Below are 11,257 nucleotides of genomic sequence, written 5' to 3'. Positions count from 1 at the left end.
TCATCTTTCCCGGCTCAAAATAACCCAAGTCCAAAGTCACTGAACTGAATTCATCACACGGTGGCACTGCTGCTAAAGCTCCTGCTTCCTTCCCTTTCTCCCAGAAAGGTGTTGCTGCTGCAGGAGTCTGAACATCTGCAAAGACTGAGAAAGGGAAAAGACAATGTGCTCGATTTGTATCTTTTTAGTACAACAAGGTTGCAAAGGAGGATGTGCCTTTTTCCCTGAGCACCTGCCAATGATTCTCAGGGGAGCCTGGTAATGCTTTAAGAGAAACTATTGCACAGGCTTGGCCAGGGCCAGAGCTCGGGAATTTGATGAAGAAGCGGGGTGGGGTGGGGAGCAGAGTGGTAAGGTTGTGTGGAAATGAAGGAAATGGGAGGAGGTGGTAAGCTGAGGTAGGGAAGGCTACTGCTCCCTGCAGGAAACTGAGCTGGAAATTGCACTGTGGAATAAGAGTATGAGGGTGGTCAGAGAGAAAAATTGGAACAGCAAAAAGCAGATATTTGGTGCGCCAACTACATGGTTTCTGATAGCTTTAAGTGATTGAGAAAATGAAGCATCAGGGCATCTTTTGGAGAACCTGCTTTACTAGTTTACTATCCTTGGTCATCCCTTTTCCAAATGACCCACCGATATCTCTGTCTGCCAGTAAATGGTGGGGGAAATTGGCGTCCAGGGATTTAGTTATTGCACTCATCGTGATGGCAGGATGATTGGACAAGACTCTGGTCAATGCTGGGCCTAACATTCCTCCCCTGCTCTTCAACCCTCCAGAGGCTGTGTGGTCAGGAACATTACATGCCCCTTGACAGAAGAGCTGATAAAAAGTTCGTTCACGTAAGTAGACAGCTTTTGTAAATGATTGATACTTCCTGCCATTAAATTGCTCTTTTTTATTTTTCAGGGACAACCTTTTGGAATTTATAAAAAACTCACTTATAAGAGCCAGTTTTTTGGTATGATTTCCTAAGATGGAGACAGGAAATTCTAGCTGAGTATTTTAGATAGCATTTGAAAGAAACTTCTTCATTTCAGAGCAACTGTCTGGTTCAGATCTACTTACTATTCTTCAAAAATAGGAAGGAAGGAGTGTAAACAAATAACAACCTACCTTTTATTTCAAGGAAGCAGGTTGTGTTTCTTGATAATGTAACAGCTATTTGCTGACTAAAAGCAAAATGAAGAACTGAAACCATAATCCAGTACTCTAGTTTTAAAGGACCAAAAATTTGGAGGAAAACTTAGTCTAACTTCTTCAATTTAAAAATGAGGAAATAGGAATTAAGACTTGCCTAAAGTCACACAGATCATCAGTAAATAGACCTAGGGCCCTTGATTCCAAATCTATTCCTCAAAAAAACTACCAATATTTCAGTTAGAATCATTCATGTAGGAGCATGATGCAGTGGGAAAATCCCAGATTTTGAGTCCACTTGGAATTAGAAGGCCTAGATTTGCATCCAGGTTCTATCACTTTTTAGTTTTGTGAATTCCATTTTATTAGCTTCAGTTTCCTTAAGTACAAAGTTAGGGAATTGAACTAAGGGATTTCTTAAAAAAAAAAACCTAGCATCTATAGAATGACTTTGCAATTTTCAAAGCACTTTGAAGCATATTATTTATTACTAGACCAATCAAAGTATCAAGGGGATATTTTATAGGGCTATATGAAATAATAGCAACATTCATTTTATAAGAACAGAAAATCTAGCATATAAAATGAATGAAGAACACCTCTCAGTTTCAAATTATATTATGAAATAGTACTCATCAAAATCATTTGATGCTGCTTAAAAAATAGAAAAGACAAGTGAAGCAGATTGGAAAACAAGAAATTAGGAATATTTGAGCTCTGCTACTCAGTATTCTGCAAATAGGAAAACATAATTCACCTAGGAAAGCATTTCCTATTAAAAAAAAAAAAGACAAGGAAAACTAGAAAGCTTTCTGGTAGAAATTAGGTTTAGAGCAAACATATTATGAGATACACCAAAATAGACTTATAATGGATATATGACTTCAATATTAAAGGTTATATCATAAAAAATGAAGAGAACCAAATAAGTTTCAAATTTTAAAAATCAGCTGGAAAACAGCTGTAGCTAGGGAGTAAATTCCTAACAGAACAAGGAAGAGAGATCATTACAAAATGTAAAATAAATTATTTCAATTGCATGAAATTGAAAAGCTTTTTCAGGGAAAAATACAACTAAAAATAGAAGAAAAAGAGGAAAAATGTATGTATCAAATGTCTCTGATAAAAGTATTGGCAACTAACAAATTTATAAAACCAAAAATAATTAATTGATAAATAAGATAAAAAATACATAAGCTCTTAATAACTATAAAAAGAATGCTCCAAATCACTAATAGTAATAAAAATGGAAATCAAAACAACTCTGAGCTTTTAGCTCAGCAACCATCCAACAAATCAGGAAAAATAACAAAATATTGCAATAGTAAATGTTGAAATAGTAGTGGAATGCTACTGATGAAGTTGTGAATTGGTCCAGTCATTCTACAAAGAAATTTGGAATTATGTTAAGAAAGTGACTAAAATGCTCATATTCTTTATCCCAAAGATCTCAATGCTAGGTATATACCTCAATGATATAAAAAAAGGCCCAATATACACCAAAATATTTTAACAACTCTTTTCTTTGAAAATAATAGAAACAAAAGATATACTCTCGCATCAACAAGTACAAGTTGTGGTTTATTACTGTAATAAAATATTACTATGTTGTAAGAAATGAGGAGTATAACAAAAACAAGAATAGAAAGATATATGAAATAGAAACAGAAATATATACACACGTGCACACACACAAATATAGAGACAGTAGACTACAATAATATAAATGGGAGGGAGGGAACTAAATGTTTAAATATTTTATTTAAAACTAAATATTGTGAAATTATAGTGACCAAAGAAGTAAGAGGCACTTACCTCCTTTTTGCAGAAGTGGAAAATTTTAATATAGAACATTACATAAGAAGTCAGATTTTTAATGTGTAATAACACATAGTTCAGTCATGTCTGACTCTTAGTGACATTTAGCATTTTCTTAGCAAGAATACTGGAGTGGCTTACCATTTGCTTCTCCAGTTCATTTTATAGGTGAGAATCCTGAGGCAAATAGGGTTAAGTGACTTGTGCAGGGTAATGAAGCTAATAACTTCCTGACTTGACTCCAGGTCTGGCTCTCTAGCCAATGTGCCATCTAACTGACTGCTATTTTAATGTGTTAAGTATGTTTTTTCCTTTAAAATTTTTTTTTAATGTTTTTAATTCTTTGTCATAAAAAATAGTTGGCCTCCGAGAAAAGACATGAACTAGAGTTATAGAAAGAGGGATATTTTCAGAAAATAGGCTAATGTGTGTATATACTTTTCTTGATTGTACTTGTTACATGGAAGGGCTTCTATGAGGGGGGAGGGTGTCAGCTAGTGATAGAGATAATAATTGCAAACAAACAAACAAACAAACAAATAAAAAAATTATCTCCCCATTCAATTTGAGCAATAAAAAGGTAAAAAGAGGAAGAAAACCTTTTCATAAACATACATAGTCCAGGAAAATAGATTCCCACATTGACCATGTATGAAAATGTATATCTCTCTCTATATTTTGAGTTTAACCACTCTCTGGAAGGTGATGAGTAGTATGTTTCAGCTTCACTCTTCTATACTCATGGTTTATCAGTACATAGATCAGTATTCTAAAGTCTTTCAAAGGTTCTTTTATTTAGAGTGTTTCTATCATTGTTCTTCCATTTCTCACTTCACTCTACATCAATTTAAAGAAATCTTCCCAGTTTCCTTTGAAACTGTCCATTTCATGTTTTCTTATTACATAATCATACTCCATTATGTTTATACACTATAAATTAGCCATTCCCCAATAGAAAAAAAGTCCTTTGATTTCCAGTTTGGAGATACTACAAAAGAGCTGTTTTAAATACTTTTGTACACAAAGGTTCCTTTTCTCTTTCTTTGATCTCACATTGCAACCCATCATTTTGGAAGAAAAGTGTTGACTTTCACTCAGTGATTAACACCTGATCATTGATTTTGAACTCCTATGGGTTCTCATCCAAACCTCATTACCCATCTTCCAGTACTTGATTTCTTATTTCCCATTTCCCTTAACTCTTCCATCCCAAAGTTCCAAACACCAACTTTCCCTTCCACAGTGCTCTCTGGAATACCTATTCCCCAGGCAACAATCTTTATTCTATATCTTTTCCTCCCTTTCATCTTAAAAGTATTACTAAAACCTGGCTTTCCTCACCACCTCCTCCCCTCCCCTTGACACAGCTTCCTGACCACCCTTTCTAGAACTAGTTGTACCTTCACTTATTTCCTTTGGTTCACTGGTTGAGGTTGGTGAGTTGGAATACTCTTTGCGATCCAAAGTCACTTCCTGGTCCTTTTCCTATCTCCATCATTCAGTAATAATTTCTCCTTCTTTGAGATTCACAATATTAATTTCTGTCACTTAATTGTCCATAGACTTCTAGAGCATTCATCTTTCTTCCTCACTGAGTTTGATACATGACTCACACTTTTTCTTTCTTTCCCAACTGCTTCTGTCAGACTAGGGGATTTCAACATATATATTGATTCCCCCTCAAATTTTTATTGTAACCTCTCAGTTTCTCAACTTACTTCCCAAGACCTATTCTTCTACCCCCGCCTCAGTCACATGCAAAGATGATCATACCCTTGATCTTGCCATTATCCATAAATGTACCATCTCCACATTAAATAATTCCAAATACCCTTCTCTGAGTATAATATATAGGCTACACTTCTCCCTCTCTATTTTGTAACCTCCCATTCCAAGGGGTAACTGATTGCCAGGCCATATATATCAATCTTCTCCAATAGACATGGAGACAAGACTGATGTTAAACTGCCAAACAACCTTTCTTTATTGGTAATCTTAGCAGGGGTTAGCAGAAAGCAAGAGCAAGAGTATGTCTCTAAGTCTCTCTGCATCCCTGAATTTCTCTGCATCTCTGCCTTTCTCTACTTCTCTCTACATCCTTCTCCTGCTTGTGGCAAAGCTGGCCATTTATATTTACTCTCCTCTGGGATTACCCTGTATCTAACTCACTCAGCACTGCACAGGAGGATCTGAAGAAGGGAGACACCTGGAGTTAGTGCTGCATCCTAAGAAAAAATCTAGCAAGAGGACACACCCCTTACCTCAAGGAAACACTTGTAAGATATAACCCCCTGCCTCAGAGGCCAAGCCCCTTTCTATCTCCTGGGAGCACCCTACCAGCTGACATGGCATACATGGCAATTCTCAGAAGGAAAGTCCCTAACATACCCCTTTCTGTTTAGTGGCTTTGATATTAAAAATATAAAATTACATCTACATATAAACATAGAGTTGAAGTTAAAAAGTGCAAAGAGGCAATAAAAGGGATGAGAAGGGAAGTATGTTCGAGATTCATCTGTGGCAAAGGGACAAAGGTCTCATTTTCTATAACTATTTCAGGCTTACAAGGGTGTGTAGCTGACCCTACCCAATGGGGTCCAGACTGAAGACTTTAGTGACTTGTAGGCAGCAGCAGCACCATCGGGTACCAAATGTCAAGATCAGGTCTAAGGTGATTTCAGGTTGGGCAAGTGGCAGGTATTTCTGGAATCCTTCTGAAATCCAGCAGCCTTCCCACCAGGACCTGCAAGACATAAATATTACAGCCCTCTCCAAAGTACTAAGGTTAGACCTTGCCAATGTCTCTCATCCTTTCAAAGGACCTTTTGAATGTTCTGACACTTAAAGCCCTGTTTTAAGACTCTATCCACATCCACCTGTCTGGCTCTCTAGCTTATATACTACAGCTGTGTCACCGGGCACAATCCCCGGGAAAACTTATACCCTGACCCATTAGGCATTCCTGCTTTCCCATCTCTTAACAAGGCTGTTGAACCTTCCCTTGCAGGACCTGGCAATCCTCACTTGTAATCTCTCCCTCAGAGATCACTGATTCCCAGGCCTTTGGACATCTCTGGCCATTGCCTCATCAAGCAGCGGTTCTTGTTCAACAGAGCACCCGGACACAGGAGCTTGCAAGCTCAAATTTGAAAGACACTTGGAGCCAACATCCTCACATCTTTTTCTCATCTCCTCAAGGTCTAATTCTCCTTTAGATGTCAAGCCACACAATTGTTAGAGGTAGAAAGGCAGACCTCTATATGCAGGTCTCCCCTGTTTATTTTTGCCTTCTCTGGCTTCTTTGAAATCCCCTTGAAAGTACTACCTCCTCAGATGTGGGAAAACTGGGACACTGATGCATTGTTGGTGGAGTTGTGAATACATCTAAGCATTCTGGAGAGCAATTTGGAACTCAAAAAGTTATCAAACTGTGCATACCTTTTGATCCAGCAGTGTTACTACTGGGCTTATATCCCAAAGAGATCTTTAAGGAAGGAAAGGGACTCACATATGCAAAAATGTTTGTGGCAGCCCTTTTTGTAGAGGCAAGAAACTGGAAATTGAAGGGATGCCCATCAGGTGGAGAATGGTTGGGTAAATTGTGGTATATGAATGTTATGGAATATTATTGTTCTGTAAGAAATGACCAGCAGGATGAGTACAGGCTTGGAGAGACTTTGTTTTTCTTTTCTTTTTCTTTTCGTTGCTTCCCTAGTGCTTAGTATAATGCCTGGCTCATAGTAGGCACTTAATAAAGGCTAGTTGACTATGACTAAGTGTCTAGAATAGACTGAGACAATAAAAAGCCCAAGAGATAGAGTTTCTGGGTAATTAACAATTTATTTATTAGATAAGCTGATATTCAATAAATTGATGGTCATTGGCTTCTCTCAGTAATCAAAGAGAAAACTATGGAGATTACCAAATGCTTAAATGCTTTGGGGAAAAAAAAAAGAGATGCGTTTATCACCTCCCCCATGCCCACAAACAAGTAGAAATCCACCCTGATTGGTGAACAATTAATGAGGGGTAGACTTCCAAATGAGGAGATGAGCTGAAGCCTGCAACTCTAGGAGAGAACATGGTTTGATCATGAGACCCAGCTGCCTCTAGCAATCTGGACAAAGGAATCCATCTCTACTCAGACCCACTTTGGTTGGTTTTCTCCTTCAAAAGTTGGGTCATCTTAAACCCCAATAGAGGGTTCAAAGATATGAGCTTATCTCTAAGGGCAAGAATTCACCTAGGTTAGATTCTGTTTACCCTCTAAACAAAGCTCTTCTAGTTGACTGGGGTCCCACCCAAGATCACAGAAGTAAATGGACTCAAGAAGCAGAAAAAAGCATGAATTTTTGGAGCTGGATATTCAGTGAATTTATTTTCTTCACTATGCTTATTTGTTATAAGTGTTTGAGTGATATTAAGGGTTAAAACAACCATGTTAAAAATTAATAGGGCCATTGAAACACTTTTTTTTTAAATGATCAAAAAAGAGAAATTCAGAAGCAAGCACAAACAGTACAGTTTTGAAAATAACATGTGGAATTTATTATATACTTTTTTATTAAGAAAAAAAGGCAAATGAAGTGGTATGAAAAGAAGATTCATGGCTTCATATGCTGTGCTATTTTTGTGTTCTGTGATGAATATAAAAGTGCTCTTTTTGGTATTTGTTTAGAATAAAAAAAATTTAAAGCATAAAAAAACTCAGCTCAAATCTTACCTTCTGAAGTTTTCAGTTTCCACCTCCCCGCTTCCTCCATTAATTCCTTGTCTCTCAGATTTTCTTCTATTTACTATATATCTCTTATTATTACTATAGTTCTTTATATGTTTTCCTCCCAATAAATTGTGAAGTACTTGAGATTAAGAGACCTTATTTTTCCTTCCTTTGAATTCCCAGCACTTAGCATGATACCTTGAAAACTGAGTTTAATACATATTTGTTGAGTGGCTGAATTTTGGTTGCTGGAAGTCTTAGGTGCAGTGCAGCTTTTTTGCTAGATTTTTCAGTCACTGAATTGCCTTTCCTCTTTGTTTCTGCTTTATCTTGGATTTATGCAGACATGCTTCTATTTCTCTACTAGTTCAGCCAATATTTGCTATTCAGTCAATGCTACTATTAAATCAATTTTTAAAAAATCCAAAACTTTCAGCCAAAGTTTACAAAGTCTTTCTCTGGTCAAGAAAGCTGCAGGGAGAAGTGGAAGAGGCTAAAACAAAAGTAAATGCTGAGACTTTTCTCCTCCCTTATTCCTCCTTCCCCAAAGCAATTTCTTCTTCTGGGCTTGGTGGGAATAACTTTTGTTACTAAGGCTCCAGATACTTGAGTGCTTCTTTCCAAACTTTAGATTGCTGGTATTATACAAGCTCTATAGGATGTAACCAAGTCTATTTGTGGTTCCTGATCTTAATTGTACATACAAGACTATCACTGAAGCTTAAAAATTAAAATTTATAAAGTAATCAATTAAACAACTCTGTAGACTCTGGAAAAATTAATAAGGATTGCTTGCTTCATCACTGAGAAAAAATGGATTTCATCAAAAAAAAAGAAAAGAAAAAAGGAAGGAAAAGGGAAAAGAAAAAAAATAAACTTGGTCTGATTATCTACTATTCCCTATTTTTCATTTCTCTTCATATTCTCTTTCTTTCTATCTTCTCCCCTCCTCCCACCAAAGTGCTCTTAATCCCATGGTATTTTTAAGTTTTAAAATAACTGTGTGGAACTCTTCAAAGACTTTTTAATAGTTAAAATTGATCAAATTCATTTATTTTAAAAAATAAAACATGCCAAATTCCTTAGAGGGAAAGGAAATGTTAATGGCATCATAGTGATTCGCTTTATATAAGTGAGAATAACTCATGGAAGTTGAGGAATTATAGTGGCTAGTTATAAGACAGTGTCTCTCCCACAATCCTACTTCAACAGTTTTACTCTTCGAAACCTGGGAATGTTGACTAACAGCTGCATAGAGGTGGATGATCTTTTGGAAACTCAGACCTGCATATATGAAAGTTTAAAGTAAATAAGTCAGACCAGAGAAAAAATAGGGTGCTAGTATATGTGCCAGAGGTTATGCTTAAAAGCCTAAAACATGCAGTATTTCTGACACTTCTAAAATCATAATTTTACTTTTTATCTCATTTCTGCAGTCTCAGTTCTGAACAACTCCTTCAAATACCTGTGTTTCTGGAAAGTTATAAAGGATGGAACTCTTTCTACTTCTAGTTAGTGCTGACTGAAGAACTCAGAAGCTCCAATCTTTCAGATTCACAAGACTGCCTCTCAGTGTCATGGATCAGTCACTTAAATTGAGGAAAGAAAATACAAAGAAAAAGAGGCTGCTGCCAGGGACTGTCCTGCCATAGCTTCAAAGACTAACAAAGGAGAGCAACTTGCCACTTCGGAAAGTCAAAAGTACAGAGTGAGTTATATAAGTTCTCTCTCCTTTTAAACTAGTATATCACTCCTCCCAAATACTACTGTAATGGAACAAAGAATACTGAGGTATCCGTTCAAAGGTCCTACTAAAGCACCAAGTCTTCAGAGTTGAACCAAATGCTTCTCCAGAAGTGATCAAAGAAGAGATTCAACATTCCATAGTAGACTAAAGGATTCTATTGGTAACCTCTTCCTCCATTATGTTGAGAAAAAGAGTTTTTGAGAAAAGAATTTAATTGGTATTCCAAAAGAATTAAATTGTGGGTTTGAGAATTGAAAAGCCAGCAATTGTGGTGAAAGTTAGAAATGATTTTGGCTATGATATTTCTCATATCTGATATGCTATAAATAATAGAATGCTTTTTCTTTTATTGTTTTCTATGCTTTTGATAATGTTATACCCAGCAATTTTGGGAATTCAATATGGAAACAAAGCTGAAAAAGTATTTGTGGGAAATGAAGTTTCTCCAGATGATTAAAAGAATAATAATTATTGAGAAAAATGTTCCAATTTCAACTAATATGGAAATAGCAAAAAAAGTCTGCCCTACCAGTAAATTGCCTGAGAACCCAGAATAAATAAGGAAAATGGACTAGCAACAAGTGGGTGAGGGAAATACACACAAGGGGTATTGAATCTCAAAACCGTGCTGCATAAAGATCTTTGCAAAACTTAAAGCACTATATAAATGTTAGTATCATCGCTTTGGTGGAAAGTGGTAAAATGTGTGTCAGAAACACTGTATTCTAAGCCTATTGTCATGTAGACTGGTCTAATTTTTCCCTAAAAGAATTGATTACCCCAGAATCCAGAGTTTGGGCCATTGCAATGACTTTCTTATCATCTAAAACAAAGGTATCAAGCACACTACACCAACAAGATTATGAGATAATTGAGAACTATTTAATGAAATAAAAGTATAATACAACATAGACAATGTTAATACATGTTTTTAAAATAAATATGTATTGAAATTGGGAGGGGAATCTTTATGTAAATTTAAATGGCCCTACTTCTAGTTAAATTTGACTTTGCTGATCTAGAGCATAAAAAGATAAGCCTAAGAGGTAAGATAACATACCCTTCTTACCAGACATGCCCAAAATCATGGAGACATGGAAACTGGGACTATTAAAAAAAAAATGCTGAACTCTTAATGAGTATACCTTCTATGGTATTATTAGATAAACTTCTTTTTTAATTAAGTGTTCAGAAGCCTAAGATCATTGAATCATTTCATTCCCCAATCTGAGGTTGAACCACTAAATTGTATTGAGTCATCTCTATCCAGAACATTTGGCATTAGTCACTATAACTGGATTGGAATGAAGGAAAACTTCATGTCTAAAGTCAGGGGAAAAACATTAAACAGGAAATAGTGGAAAATTAAGAAATAGGGTGATCATAAAGGAAGACTAAGGTCACAATCCTTTGAGTTGTATTTGGAGAAAGGACCCCAAGGTTAAATGGAGGGTAAAGATAACACTGAGGTGAACATTCTCAGCTATTATTAAGTCTTAGAAAATCTTGATATCAATATAAAGAACATTATAGTAAATTCAGCATTCAGCAACTAGACATGGAGCTCTTGGTTTTTAAGAATCATTCTCTTTAGGGAAAGGGAGAGCTTCTAAAATTAGCAACAACATAAATAAAAAGTGTTGGTACAAATAGAGGCAGGATCCAGTAGACTAGTCGTGAGAAATACAGTCATCAATCCAGAAGTCTTACTGGAAAATTGTGTTGAATGCTTCTGAGATCAGAGCTACAAGAATAGGTATGGGGTAAGTTTGAGAACTGGAAACCATACCATGGTAGGTAATTGTGCCTCAAGCTTATGCTATTAATAGTCTCA

At 36.2% G+C, this 11,257-nt stretch overlaps 1 long non-coding RNA gene across 1 annotated transcript; it reads left to right on the top strand.

Moving 5' to 3' along the window:
• Nucleotides 1–129: 129 nt before the first annotated feature.
• Nucleotides 130–10,848, top strand: LOC141543746 (uncharacterized). Its single transcript, XR_012482510.1, has 3 exons — nt 130–258; nt 778–840; nt 9,113–10,848. It is a non-coding gene; the product is annotated as an uncharacterized LOC141543746 (long non-coding RNA).
• Nucleotides 10,849–11,257: the final 409 nt, after the last annotated feature.

The sequence above is a fragment of the Sminthopsis crassicaudata genome, chromosome 5 (assembly GCF_048593235.1).
Source record: "Sminthopsis crassicaudata isolate SCR6 chromosome 5, ASM4859323v1, whole genome shotgun sequence".
Taxonomy (NCBI): domain Eukaryota; kingdom Metazoa; phylum Chordata; class Mammalia; order Dasyuromorphia; family Dasyuridae; genus Sminthopsis; species Sminthopsis crassicaudata.
The sequence above is the reverse complement of the archived record's forward strand: the minus strand, read 5'-3'. Positions and strand labels throughout refer to the sequence as shown.